The sequence below is a fragment of the Sciurus vulgaris genome (assembly GCF_902686455.1).
Source record: "Sciurus vulgaris genome assembly, chromosome: 5".
NCBI lineage: Eukaryota > Metazoa > Chordata > Mammalia > Rodentia > Sciuridae > Sciurus > Sciurus vulgaris.
Window position 1 is genome coordinate 16,232,382 of NC_136465.1, and position 12,260 is coordinate 16,244,641.

The following is a 12,260-nucleotide window of genomic DNA, read 5'->3' on the forward strand; positions in this document are numbered from 1 at the left end:
AGGAAACTGTCAGAGGAAGGAGTACTAAAGCACGGGGGAATGCAAAGAAAAGGAGCAGGACGGGGACTGGGTAAGGGAGAGCCGAGTGCAGGGAATGAAAGGAGGAAAGGCGGGGTTCGATCAGGATAGGAAGTCGGAGAAAGGGAGAGGCGAGAAAGACTGAGCAGGCAGGGCCGCCGGGTGGGGTCTGGTGAAGTCAGAGCGCAGAGATGGGCAGCGGGTCGGGTGCGGGCGGCGAGCACTGAGTAGCCCGGGGGTCGCAGCGGCCCCAGCTGTCAGCGGGGAACAAAGGCCGCGCAGCAGCTAGGACTAGGCTGCCGGCAGCGCCCGGCCAATCAGCGGCGCCGGCGCTGGCCCCGCCCCGCCCCGCCCCGCCCCGCCCGCGGCTCGGGACCCCGCGCAGAGGCCGGCGCGCCGGGAGCGGGCGGCTGCGGTGGCTGCGGACGGGCGGGGAGGCCGAAAGTTTCTCTGCCCGCCTTGCCCAGCGATTGGGAGCCGCGAGCTGCGGCCCGCGTTGCAGGGACTTGGCCCCCCAGCTCTGGAGGAAGGGAGGCTGGAGCACCCCGCAAAAGACGCCAAGAAAAAAAAAAAAAAAAAAAAAAAACCTCAAGCCAGCCCCGAGGCTCAGGGCACAGGTAAGGTGCGGTGGACCAAGGATCGTGCCGGCTCTGGTGAAGTGTCTGCGGCCGCGGCAGGCGCCGGGCTGCAGGGGAAACTCAGCTCCCCGCGGCGTGCCAGTCCGTGCGTGCGTCCTCGCGTCCGTCGGTCTTTGTCTGTCTGTGTCAGTGTCTGTCTAGGTGTCTTTGTCTCCGCATGTGACTGTCAGGGTCTTTCCTTCTTCCACCGTGGGTGCTGCTGCTCTGGCCCCCATCCCAAGGAAATAATGGTGCGTCCGTCAGTCCTTCTGTCTTTGTCTCAGACTCGGGCAGACAGGGATTACCTACTCCCAGCCCCGAATCCGATCTTGGAGACATAAGTGTTAGGTGACACTGGTGTCAGAGGTGAAAAAGTGGGAGGTGAAGAAGTGAGATCCCTGGGGCTAAGGCCCCAGAGAGAAGAGGGTCTGACAACTGCGGGCCAGTCCCTGAACTTTGCCTCCTGGAACTTCGGAGATGGGCTGTGATCTTAGGGTTGGGGAGAGGACACAGATGCAATTAGCCGCTTGGAATGTTTTCCTGAAGGAATAAGTCGCGGGAGGTGAAGTGGCTGGAAAGAAAGGTGGTGAACCTGGGTGTCAAAGTGACCTACTGGAGCGACAGATCACCAGGGTCAGTCCTGGAGTGCAATTCAGGCAGTGTTTCACAGAGTCACACACCATGTGCCATCCTTTCCCCAACTCAGCACAGGCAGGCAGGTCCCCACTCCCTCCCCAGCCCACCCTACTATAGGTTTAACTCCTTGCCAGCAGCCTGCAGAGCACACAGCCAGGCAGCAACAGGCACGGAAACATCAAGGGCCAGGTGATGTTTCTTTTCTGCTCCAAGTGGAAAGGATTGAATTGCGGAGCATATGAGTGTTCTGCTCACCCGCCCACGGGTGTCATGCCTGGGAAAGTGCTGCAGACTTGTTGGCTTCAGAATCTCAGTTTCCTAAGAATGAGGGATGCTGAGGGATCCCTAGCACCTAAGCAGTCTGCTGTCAGCCCCTCTGCTCTGGTCATTGAGTCCTGGCAAGCTGGTGAGCAGGCAGTGACTGAGTTCTGGACAACAGCTGGGCTGCTCCAGATAGGGTCCCCCACTCGGCTGGAAGTGCAGCCTATTAGTGATCGTGGGAGCCCTGGAGCCCAGCCACAGAGAGATGAATTGCCAACACCAAGACCCTGGAGAGGAGGCTGTGGTTAGGGGCAAGAGAGGGTTTGTAACCCGAGCTTCCTCCAAGTTCAAAAATAGTGTTCTACAGGCACTCAGGGAAAATGGAGGTGTTGGAAGGGTGTGTGCGTATGGGTATGTAAAGCTGGCCTTTACAGACAGGAAGGGTGGTTGTGTTCAAGGCTGGAGAAGAGTCTGTGGGCAGGAGCTGTGGGCAGAGCATCCACACTAATCAGGTGTGCTTATCCAGCGCCTTTCTTCTGAGGGACTTTCTGTGCATCATAGATGTTATCTCATTTGTTATCTCCTTTATTCTCACAATGTAACTACCAGGTTGGCATGAGACATGGTTTACACTCTGTGTCTGCCAGTGGAGAAACCGAGGCACCAGAAGGGAGGGGTGCACCCTGAGGCCCCATAGCTAGTGGGAACAAAGTCCCAGCTAATGGGAGTCCAAGAAAGAGGCCCCAACTGGGTAGACATGAGTGTGGGGCACTCACCATGATGGAAATCGGAAGAAAATGGTGGGAAATGAAGGAAAGGCATCTCTCCAGGATGATAGGGTGTCTAAGAGCAATTGAGAGGGAGGGCAGGACATTCACTGTTGCTCAAGATGGTTGTTATTTAACACTTAGTGTAGCCACTGTGCCCTTGAACAATTTAACCTGCTCTGACAATTCAGCTCGTGCACTTGGATGTCTGTAGGAAGCCCCGTCTGTCTGCGTGTGCCTCAGTAAATGGTGGCAAAAACTACCATGAGAAAGGCATCTGGGGGGGGTGTGCTGTGAAGCACCAATGCCATCTACCTCTTCCCCACGCAGGCAGGCCCCTGGCTTCTCAATGACAAATCCTGTCCTCACAGGGGCACTCCAGTGAGGCTGCAAAGATGAATACAGTAATGAAGAGCCTGTGGTCAAGCAGCTTCTGGACTAGTGTGATGGATAATATTGTCATGAGATTTAATGCCATTGACTAAATACTCTGTGTACCTAGTACTTTTTAGTCATTATCTCCCTTAATTCTCACTGCAGCCCCACCGGGCATGTGATTATCAGAGAGAGTAAAATAGGAGGCTGGGAATATAGTTCAGTTGGTAGAGTGCTTGTCTTGCAAGCACAAGGCCCTGGGTTCAGTCCCCAGCACCGCAAAAAAAAAAAAAAAAAAAAAAAAAAAAAAAAAATAAAGAAATAAAATAAAAAGACCCAGACCCTGGCTCCTTCCACATTCTCCTGCTACCATTAAACACAGAAACAGATGGTCCTTCTATGTAGAATATTCTTGCCCAGCCCCGCTATTTTCTCCCCCTAGCTAGTACCCACTTGCACTTTTGGTTTTAACCATAGGAACCAACTCCTCCAAAAAGACTTACCCCCATCCTTTCTTCAGTCTGGTCAGGGGCTTTCCTCTGAGTTCTTGCCACCATTCTGTGCTGTCATGGCATTGATTCACTGGCTCCCCAAGATCTACAAAGTTCCCAGAGGCACAGATCTTCTGCCGAATTCCCAGTTCAGGATACAGTGTTTGGTTATGACCAGGAGACCCTTGGCAGGGAGCACTGTGACATCCCAGTGGTGGGTTTCTGCCTGGGCACACCTTACGGATGTGACTTCTCACTTCCCTTCCTCTATTATAGGGCCTCTGCTCCTGCTTCATCTCAGGCACTGCCTCCAACAGTTCTGGAACCTAAGAACCCCAGTCCTCACCTACTCCATGTGGGTTCATCAGGTTCATCTCCATCTCCTATCTAAATGGATTTAGACCCAGGGCTTTAAATTGTGCATTGGAAACCTCTGTGGCAGTTCCAGGGCAATAATGAATGGGTTCTGGGGTTTTGCCCACAAAGAACTCTTCTGCAGCCTGGGGAATCTTTAGGTGGCTTACATCTTAGCTCTCATGTCTTAGTTTGCTTTTGAATGGATCTTTGTGCTCCTGCAGTTTGGACACAGTGCTGCACTCATGTGAACTCGTTACCATGTTGGGGAAGATAATCTGGCCATGATTTCTCCAAGGCCACACCACTGAGTGGCTCTCTTCCTGTGCCCTTTGCATCACCTTGGTATTTCTCATATCAAGTTGGCCACGTGTTCTCAAGGGTTCGTGATGAGTTTAGTTCTCCTTTCAAAGATCCTTGCTCAAGTTTGGAAAAACTCTGCATTTCCCTATTCAGTAAAGCTCTTATCCTTTTGAGGTGCCAGGGAGATGGGTGTTTTTTTTTTTTTTTTTTTTTTTTTAAGGCTAAAAAATAATTGGAAAGAGAAACCAGCACACATGAATCAGGAAGAAGTAAATGGAAAATGGGTTCAGACCAAATTTGAATGCAACAGCTGCCCAACTGGAGGGAGGTGCTCTATAGATACGAGGGAGGTGGTGGTCATAAACTGAACCTTGAAATTGAATCTAGGGAACGTATAGAGAAGTTGGAGCAGCAGCCAAGGTAAGCGCTCCAAGATGCAAGTTGAGAACTGAGGAGCTGAGCGTTTCTCTCCCAAGGGAAGAGAAAGATCCCTAGCAGGAGCCTGTCTCCTCCTTCCAGAGGAGGTGGTGAATGAAAAGCAGGAGGTAACTCACCTGTCAGCTCTGCCTCCAATCAGTGTGCAGAGCTCCTCCTCCAATGGTTTAGGGAAGCCAGTTCAGACCCTCTGGCTGACATCAAGCAGAGCTGAACTGAGTTCAGCTGCCTGGTGAAGCAGCCTCTTCTCGCTACAGTTTCCATTCTGTGTCTCCCACATCACACTTTCTCTGAACCCTGCCCTCAGGCATCCCTAGGCTTCCTGGAATAATGATTTTAATAATGCTTTTTACTTGCACAGAATTTCATCCATTAAAAAGGAACATATTGTTGTTCTTATTAATACTTCCCAACAACTCTGCCAGAAGTTTCCTTTATCATTCTGGAGACACATTGAGTGAGCCTTTTGGAGGTGAAGGAGGTCATCCAAGATTTTCAGAGGAGTGCTGAGATTTGAATCCAGTTATTCTGACTCCCAGTCATACTATAACAGGACCCTACTGATTTTGGGGGGTGGGTGCTGGAGATCAAACCCAGGGCATCCCACATGCTAAGCATGTGCTCTATTGCTGGGCTATACACCTAGTCTAATTGGATTTAGGTTCATTGAAAAGTAATATGCAAAAGAAAAAGTCAAAAATGATAAGACTTTAGATACTTTTATAATTATTATAATTCAAGCAGGTACATTTCCAGAATTTTTGTCACTTTTTCTGTTTCTCCCTTCTCCCTAAGCACTTTTTATGTATATAAAATGTGTGTGTGTGTGTATAATTAAAGTAAAAAAAAAAAAAAAAAAACAATAGACTAGGACAATGTCTCCTTGGGGTTTGCTTTAAAGAATGAAGTTAAACATATTTTGTTCTTTCTTTTGGGGGGGGGGTAGAATATTGGAAGTTCAACCCAGGGGTGCTTAACCACTGAACCACATCCCTACCCCTTATTATTTTTGAGACAGGGTCTTCCTAAGTTGCTGAGGCTGGCTTTGAACTTGTGATTCTCCCGCCTCAGCCTCCTGGAATTACAGGTGTGAGCCAGTTTTGTTCTTTCCTCATAGCTAATCAGTTCATAAGGTTTACTAGTCCACTTCACCTTGAAATGAGAACATGTTTTCCTGCCTGGAATCTGAATTTGTGGCATTTTATTGGCATGCCAAACTTTATTCCATAGTGAATTTCTGTGTTTCCACCTCGTCCATAGCAAATAAGTTCCAAACTAAAATAGAATAGCAATCTCTTCACTGGCAACTGAAGCCCTGTGTGGAGACCAGACTTGGGGGGTGGGTGTGGTGATTGGGCTGCCCCCAGTGGTGGAAAGGACTGGGTGAGTGTCGTGGAATGGAGGGTACAGTGTCTGGCACAGGGAGAACGGAAGAAAGAGTTGGTACGAATAGGGACTGTGTGTCACCAAACAGCCAGAGAGGGTTGTACTAATCCATCCAGAGCAGGGGGACTTTTCTTACTAAGTGACGGGCCAAAGATCACAAATAGACTTGCTTCCTTGTCGGTTCATCACTGTGGGAGAAGAGAGCTGCCACCAGGTTGGCTGCCGGGCGTGTGCGGGCACCCCACAACTCATTCATCCACAGCCATCATCCCGCCCCCTGAGCTGTGCCCTCCTCTGGGACCCGTTCACACACTCACAAGTGTGTCACGGAACACCCATCTTCAGAGACCCTCAGGTCTCAGGACCAGGAAGTGCCCTGCATCTGTCTGGCAGGACCAGCCTCCCAGTAGCATGGCCGGAGGTGTGCTCAGGCAGCCCCTCCCTGGCATCACAGAGCCTCCATCTCCACCATGCCCAGGTGGCCATGAACCTTTCAGAGCTGCAGATCCTCCCAAGCCAGACAGCATCCACCAGACCGGAGGGACCCGTCTAGGTGAGACTCACAGCTTGGGGGGCATACAATAAAGGGGCCCCTCAAGGGGTGTCCGAAGTGGAGCTGAGATTGGGGGTTGCGGTGAGCTTTGCCCTTAAACCCTACCCCTTCCCATGTGTGCGTGCATCTCACTGTGGAGACTCCCCAAGGACTGTGGCAATTCCTGCCTGAGGCACTCGGGGCAGGGCCCTGCACTTGGCTCGCTGGCCTGCTGGCTTCGGGGGCACCTCCGCTCCCCTTGCTGTTGCAAAGCCATTTACTGCTAACTCACCCTCCTCCTGGCACCCTGGACTGCTAAATTGGTCTCAACTTGCTGTACTTCCACCCACCACCTTAGTCATTATTCGCTGGCAGCATTCAGAGAGTGGGTGGAAAGCCGGCGAACATTATATTCCTGCTGTAAAGAGAGAATTGAGTATAGACATGCAAGGAGAGGGGAGAGGGAAGGAGGGAAGAGCGGGCCAGGGGGGCAGGGAAACAAAACTTGGGGATTTGCAGCACCTTACCCTGGTGACCCCAGTGACACTTGATGGTGGGGCTGTGGGAGGGGCGTGGGAGATGGCGCAGGGGCCCACTCACCTCTGAGGGCTGCACAAGCCCAGTCTGGAAGGAGGAAAAGACAGCCAGGGAGAGAGAAGGCTCCCTCCATGAATTCTACAGTGTGTACTTGTCAATCCTTTTGTTCTTCCCATGTACAGGGATTTAGCTTTTCACCTCTCATCCCTCCTGCCTGAGTTGATAAGCCCCTTGAAAGAGAAAGTGTGTCCTGCCTCGAATGTACAGCAGCAGGCCCTGGATACCGTCCTGGCTCAGCACCACATGATGGTGGTCAGGCCTATGATAGCTCTTCTTTTGGATTGTCCAGTGCTGCCCAAGGGACAAAAAAGTTGGAAACCCAGGCAGGCAAGAGGAGAAAGAATAATGAAAGAACTTGTAGGACATGGTCTTCCTCAGCAAGGAAGCTCCGGCCAGGGAGAGGGTTCCACAGGAAACAGGCGAGCAGAGCAGGATCTTAGAGACCTGCTGTCCTGGTGCAAAAGGCTCCCGGTCATCTCCAACTAATAATGCACGGGGCTCTCCTGATGAACGTCTGATGCCCATGCATTGTGCTGGGGCTGGTGGGAAGTGGAACAGAGTCCAGCCTCTAGTCAGGCAGCAGGGGCAGCATCAGGCAGGGCAGAGTGACCTCAACAGGAAGTTGTCTAAATCCCTGATAACAGTTGATCGGTTGCTGGGAAAGGAAAGGAACACATTCCCAACCCAAGATGACTTGGGAACTAGGATGCTCCCAATCCAGCTTCCTTTCCCCTTACCCTCTGCTGGAGGAAAATGATGGGGAAACCCTGAGAACAGAAGCCCCCACACCCACCGCCAGGAAGGCAGAGACACTAGGAAACCATGCTGAGACTGTTGAGGGGCAGGGAGAGTGAGCCCTAAGGCTGCTGTGTTCCTGCAAATCCCCAAGAGGCAGCAGCCTCATCCCTAGTGTCTGAGGATGCCTGAGCTGGGTCTGCCCTACCCCTGAGCCGGAGGTCACGAGCAGTGCATTTCAGAGGACAATTTGAGCCCTCCAGGCAGCTCCCTGATTTACTGCAACCTTCAGACATTCCGGCTCTGCTCCTCCAGTTCCTGGCTGGAAGGACATCTCAGAAGTGCACAGGGAGGAGGAAGGGAGGATTGGGCTGTGTTCACATCTCCAAGAGACAGCCCCAGACCACACCCCCGCCCTGCTGATCAGATTCCCCCAGCCCCAAGCCTCGGTGGCGCCAGCAGAGAAACCGCACTGCAGGCAGGTGGGGAAAACAAGAGAAGCCCAGAGGAGCCACCCCCAGCTCCACCTGCAGGATAAAGTGAGCTGGCCACCGAAGGAGGCCCGGGAAGGAGTCCCCAGCTGCCTTGGGCTCCTCCCCTCCCCAGGCTGCAGCTGCCCTGCTCAAAAGCTCCGCTGCGCAGCCAGCGGGTGGCTGGCGGGGCAGGTGTGGGCAGGATGCGTGGCTCTTCCTGAAAGTAGATTTTCTCATCTGCCAGTGCAGCAGCACAGGGCTCGCGGCTTCCCTGGGCTCTCTATAACAGTAGCTGCAGACATCTGTTAACTTAGAAACCATCTATACAGGCGCTACAGCCTAGGGATCCAAAACGCATCAGGAAACTAGAGTCTGCACGGAGAGATGTCAGGTGCTCTGCAGATAAACACAGACTTCGGGGTTGAAAGGACCCTTAAGTGCCCTTCTATCCACAACCCCTCTCCCTGCCCCTCCCCGTCCACAAAAAACTACTTTCCCAGGTTGTTGCCTTTTCTCTGAGAAGTCTCACCGTGAACCCTAGGAGCTCAGTTCTTTCCATTTTAGTTCCATTGTTGTAGAATGCTCGATCCCTGTCGAGCTATGTGAGGGTCCTGGGAGGTACACTCTCCATCTGCTGCTGTTGCTGGTCTGGTACTGGAGATGAGACAAATACTTTTGAAAAAAATCATCATGGGCCAGGTGTGGTGGCACATGCCTATAATTTCAGCAGCTTGGGAGGTCGAAGCAGGAGGATCACAAGTTCAAAGCCAGCCTCAGACACTTAGGGAGGCCCTAAGCAACTTAGTGATACCTGTCTCAAAAGGGCTGGATTCAGTCCCTGGTAAGAAAAAATCTATCTATCTAGCTATCTAGCTATCTAGCTATCTAGCTATCTAGCTATCTATCATCTCCCATCATGGAAAACAATCATATGGAGTCTTCCTGGAAGACACAGAGCTTGAGAATGACCCTGAGGCCTGGTGTGGTGTTCACAGGGATCGAGAGGGGGATAGCAAGGTGGAGGACAGTCAGTGATAGGAGACAAACCCAGGAAGCCTGGCTGGATTGGTGGAGGAGGATGTTGCACTCTCTGCTGAGGAGGACGAATGCTGTTTGGGAGCAGAGGAGTGGCAGAGAGCAAGAGAGCAGACGGACCTCGGTTGGAGGAAGTTAATCTAGCCATGGGGTATAGAATAGATGTGAGGGTAGAGCAGCTTCTTTCTAGAAATAGCCTTGCTTATTAGAATGCCTGTCTCCATCCCTTACCTCCTAGTTGATGCACCAGAAATTCTCTGTTACCTGGAAATATTTGGGATAGCTGAGGCTTCAAGGAGGGGGAAGTTCATAATCCAAGGTCAAGGTTCTGGGCGCAGGACGTATTTAAATCACAGGGTGCATGGGTAATGCCTCACTGCTTTGGATCTGTAAGAAATCACAGAAGTCTGCCCCACCCCCCATTTTTAAACAGATGAAGACAGAAGTGCACAGAGGGACAGGACTTGCTCAGGGTCCACAGCTGGTTAGTGCCCGAGCCAGGACCCATGTTTCTACGTCCAGACTCTTTCCACTAACACGGTGCTATTACGAGCTAGGACTGGGGAGATGGTGGACTTCATCACACTCTCAGTTCGTGAGTGGAAGGGCAGGGGGACAGGTGTCCCCAGTCAAACGTCAATAATGAGATGTCTCCAGTCTGGTCCAGCCCCAGCCCCCCATCAGTGAGGGCTGATACCCATATCTGTTTTCCTCTCCCCTCTGCTTTCTTGTTTCTCTGGGTGCTTTAGACGATTTCTTTTCTCCCATTCCTCTGCCTTTTCTGCCCTTCTAAGTATTTTGAGATGCTCCCAGATAAGAGGACAGCAATGACTTCCTATGCCAGACGCAGTTGCTACCCAATGGTATTTTCAAAAATGAAAAAAGTTCTCTGCTCTGTCTCATATGTGCACAGCTTAACGCAAACCCAAACAGAATGGGAGAGTTGTGGGGTGCCAGTTGGCAGGGCTCAGCACCCAGAGCAGCGACACCACACAGGGAGGTTCCCAGACAGGAGGCAGGTGCACCTCGGGGTGGGATGTTGGTGACAGGGCAGGACAAGCGGAACATCCCTCCATCTCAGAAGAGCAAGCGGCCAGAACAGCATTGCCCGTCCTGCTCTGGAAGACCTTTTGACCTGGTCCCTGCCCTGGAGTTTCCTTCTTGCCTGCTAAACACCAAGCCACTGAGAGAGGGAGTACGGCTGTGACCGTCCATGAGGATCCAGGGAGACTGGGCTTCCCTCAGGAGTCATCTCAGCCTGTGTCAGCCTCCATTAACCTCCAGAAGGGAAGGAGTCTATCCCCATCCAGAGAGCAGCCTACTGCCCAGGGGAGAGAGCAGGTGAGCCCTCAAGGCGAGGCATGTGCATCTCACGAGTGTCAAGCCAGTGGAAGAATTTGAGACTATAGTGGAAAAAATATGGTTTTGGGAATCAGACCCAAGTTCAGATCCCACTCTCCTACCTGTTCAGAGAGTATGGTATTGGGCAAGCTGCTTGCTTCTCTGAGCCTGTTTTCTCATCTGTAACGTGTATCGTGTCTTACAGATAATTTTTATGGAAATCACATGAGCTAATATAAGCAGAATCACATGATAGTTATGTTAGCACCCACCCATCAGTTCCAAAGGTAGGAGACGAGACTGAGGCTGTGAGGCCTGGGCAGGAGGTTGCGCACCCTTGGTGTGCCTGCATGTTCAGGGCCCAGAGAGGGACAAATTGGGTCAGGCGGTGCCACCAGTGGCTACTACTGGTCATGGGCTTACTCTGGCAAAGGGCGACTGTTTTAACTGAAAACAGCAAGGGAGGGAATCGCTTGCACCTTTGCCTGTCTGGATCTGCATCTATGATGTCAATTTAACTAAATCAAAATATTCTGAAAGCCCATGAAATTCCATAGGCAATGAGAGTTACATCATTGAATGTCCCACAGTCAGGACCCAGCACTGAAAGCAGATCTCTTGCTCAGATTGACTTATGCCAAATGTGCATGCAGGAGAGGAGAGAGGGGCATGGTAGGGCCATCCTAGCCAACTGGGCTTCTCCTCACCCTCAGGAATGACCCTGAACACTGCTGCAGCGCGTGTGTGGACAGACTTTAGGAGCATTCACCCCAGGCTGAAGCGCGGCATAAAAGGAAGGTTAGTCCCTTTCCCTTTCCTCCTCCTGCTCTTGCTTCAAAGTCAAGGTCTTTCCCAGCTGGATCATTTTCAGGATTATGTAGCACCTAAGAACAGAAAAGGGGGAGAAAGAAAAACAAATGAAATGAAACTTCTCTCTGTTCATTTTAAGGGGCTGCACAGATGTGAGAGGACCCAGGTCTGGCTGGGTCTCACATAGGAGAATGCGAAAGCCATGTTAAGGGGTCTAATTCTGCATTGGGAAATTGGAGAATCCCAAAATGACATTAAACAAAATGGCGGGAGGAGCAGCCTGGTGGGCCAAGGAGAAGCCCCTCCTGTTGGGGACACATTCCCTGGTAGGGACACGTGTATGAATCTTCCCACATGGAATGAGCAGGCTGGTGTTCCCTGCACCTTACCAGAGGGCTCCATACACCAGTGGATTCCCAGTAGAGAGAATGTTTCCCTGCTAATGGTGTGGCCCAGAGAGTCGAGGCGATGTCTTTGAAGGCACACAGCTAATAGGTATCCAGTCTGATGATCTGTCTCATCAAAGTGCAGCAACCTCACTGCTCTGACATGCTGGTGTCTCCAGGGAAGAAGGCAGTGTCTAACCACAAGGGGTTCATGGGGCTGGTGGGAATGTTAGGGGAGGGGATGCTGCAATACCTGGGCCAGCTCATTTGCACAGCCACCTGAGTCTAGGTTTAGAAGTGACCTCAGAGGTCTCCAAGAGCTGCCCAAAAACAAAGGTAGCCCACACTTCCCCCAAGGCGTTCTCAGCCCCACCCCTTAAATTAGGCAGTGATGGGAACCTCCCACCCGTGGGATTGAGGCCCCAGTTCAAAGGGCTGCCCTCTGCACAGTCCTGGCTGGCTATTAAACTCCCACCTGACCTTCCTTGCCGCAGAGATTTAGAAGCTGACAAGAGATGGGGAACTTGTTAAAGAAGCACCGGGCAGACTGGAATTAGGTTCCACTCTCTTTGGCATAAAATGCCTTTGGGAAAGGCTGCCAAGGATCAGAAATTATAGTGCTACACTGAGGTCCCTGCCTAAGATGTTTCCACCTGAAGGAACCAAGGGACGTGCATCCCAGGATAGGAAACAGAGAGGGCAACACAG

At 51.8% G+C, this 12,260-nt stretch overlaps 1 protein-coding gene across 1 annotated transcript in view; it reads left to right on the forward strand.

Annotated features, from left to right (window-relative positions):
- The first annotated feature begins 416 nt into the window (after nt 1-416).
- Nucleotides 417-12,260, forward strand: part of LZTS1 (leucine zipper tumor suppressor 1) — a 59,341-nt gene continuing 47,497 nt past the window's right edge. The window contains exon 1 of the mRNA XM_079142364.1: nt 417-635. The gene's annotated coding sequence lies outside the window, so the exon portion shown is untranslated. The remainder of the gene's footprint in view (nt 636-12,260) is intronic.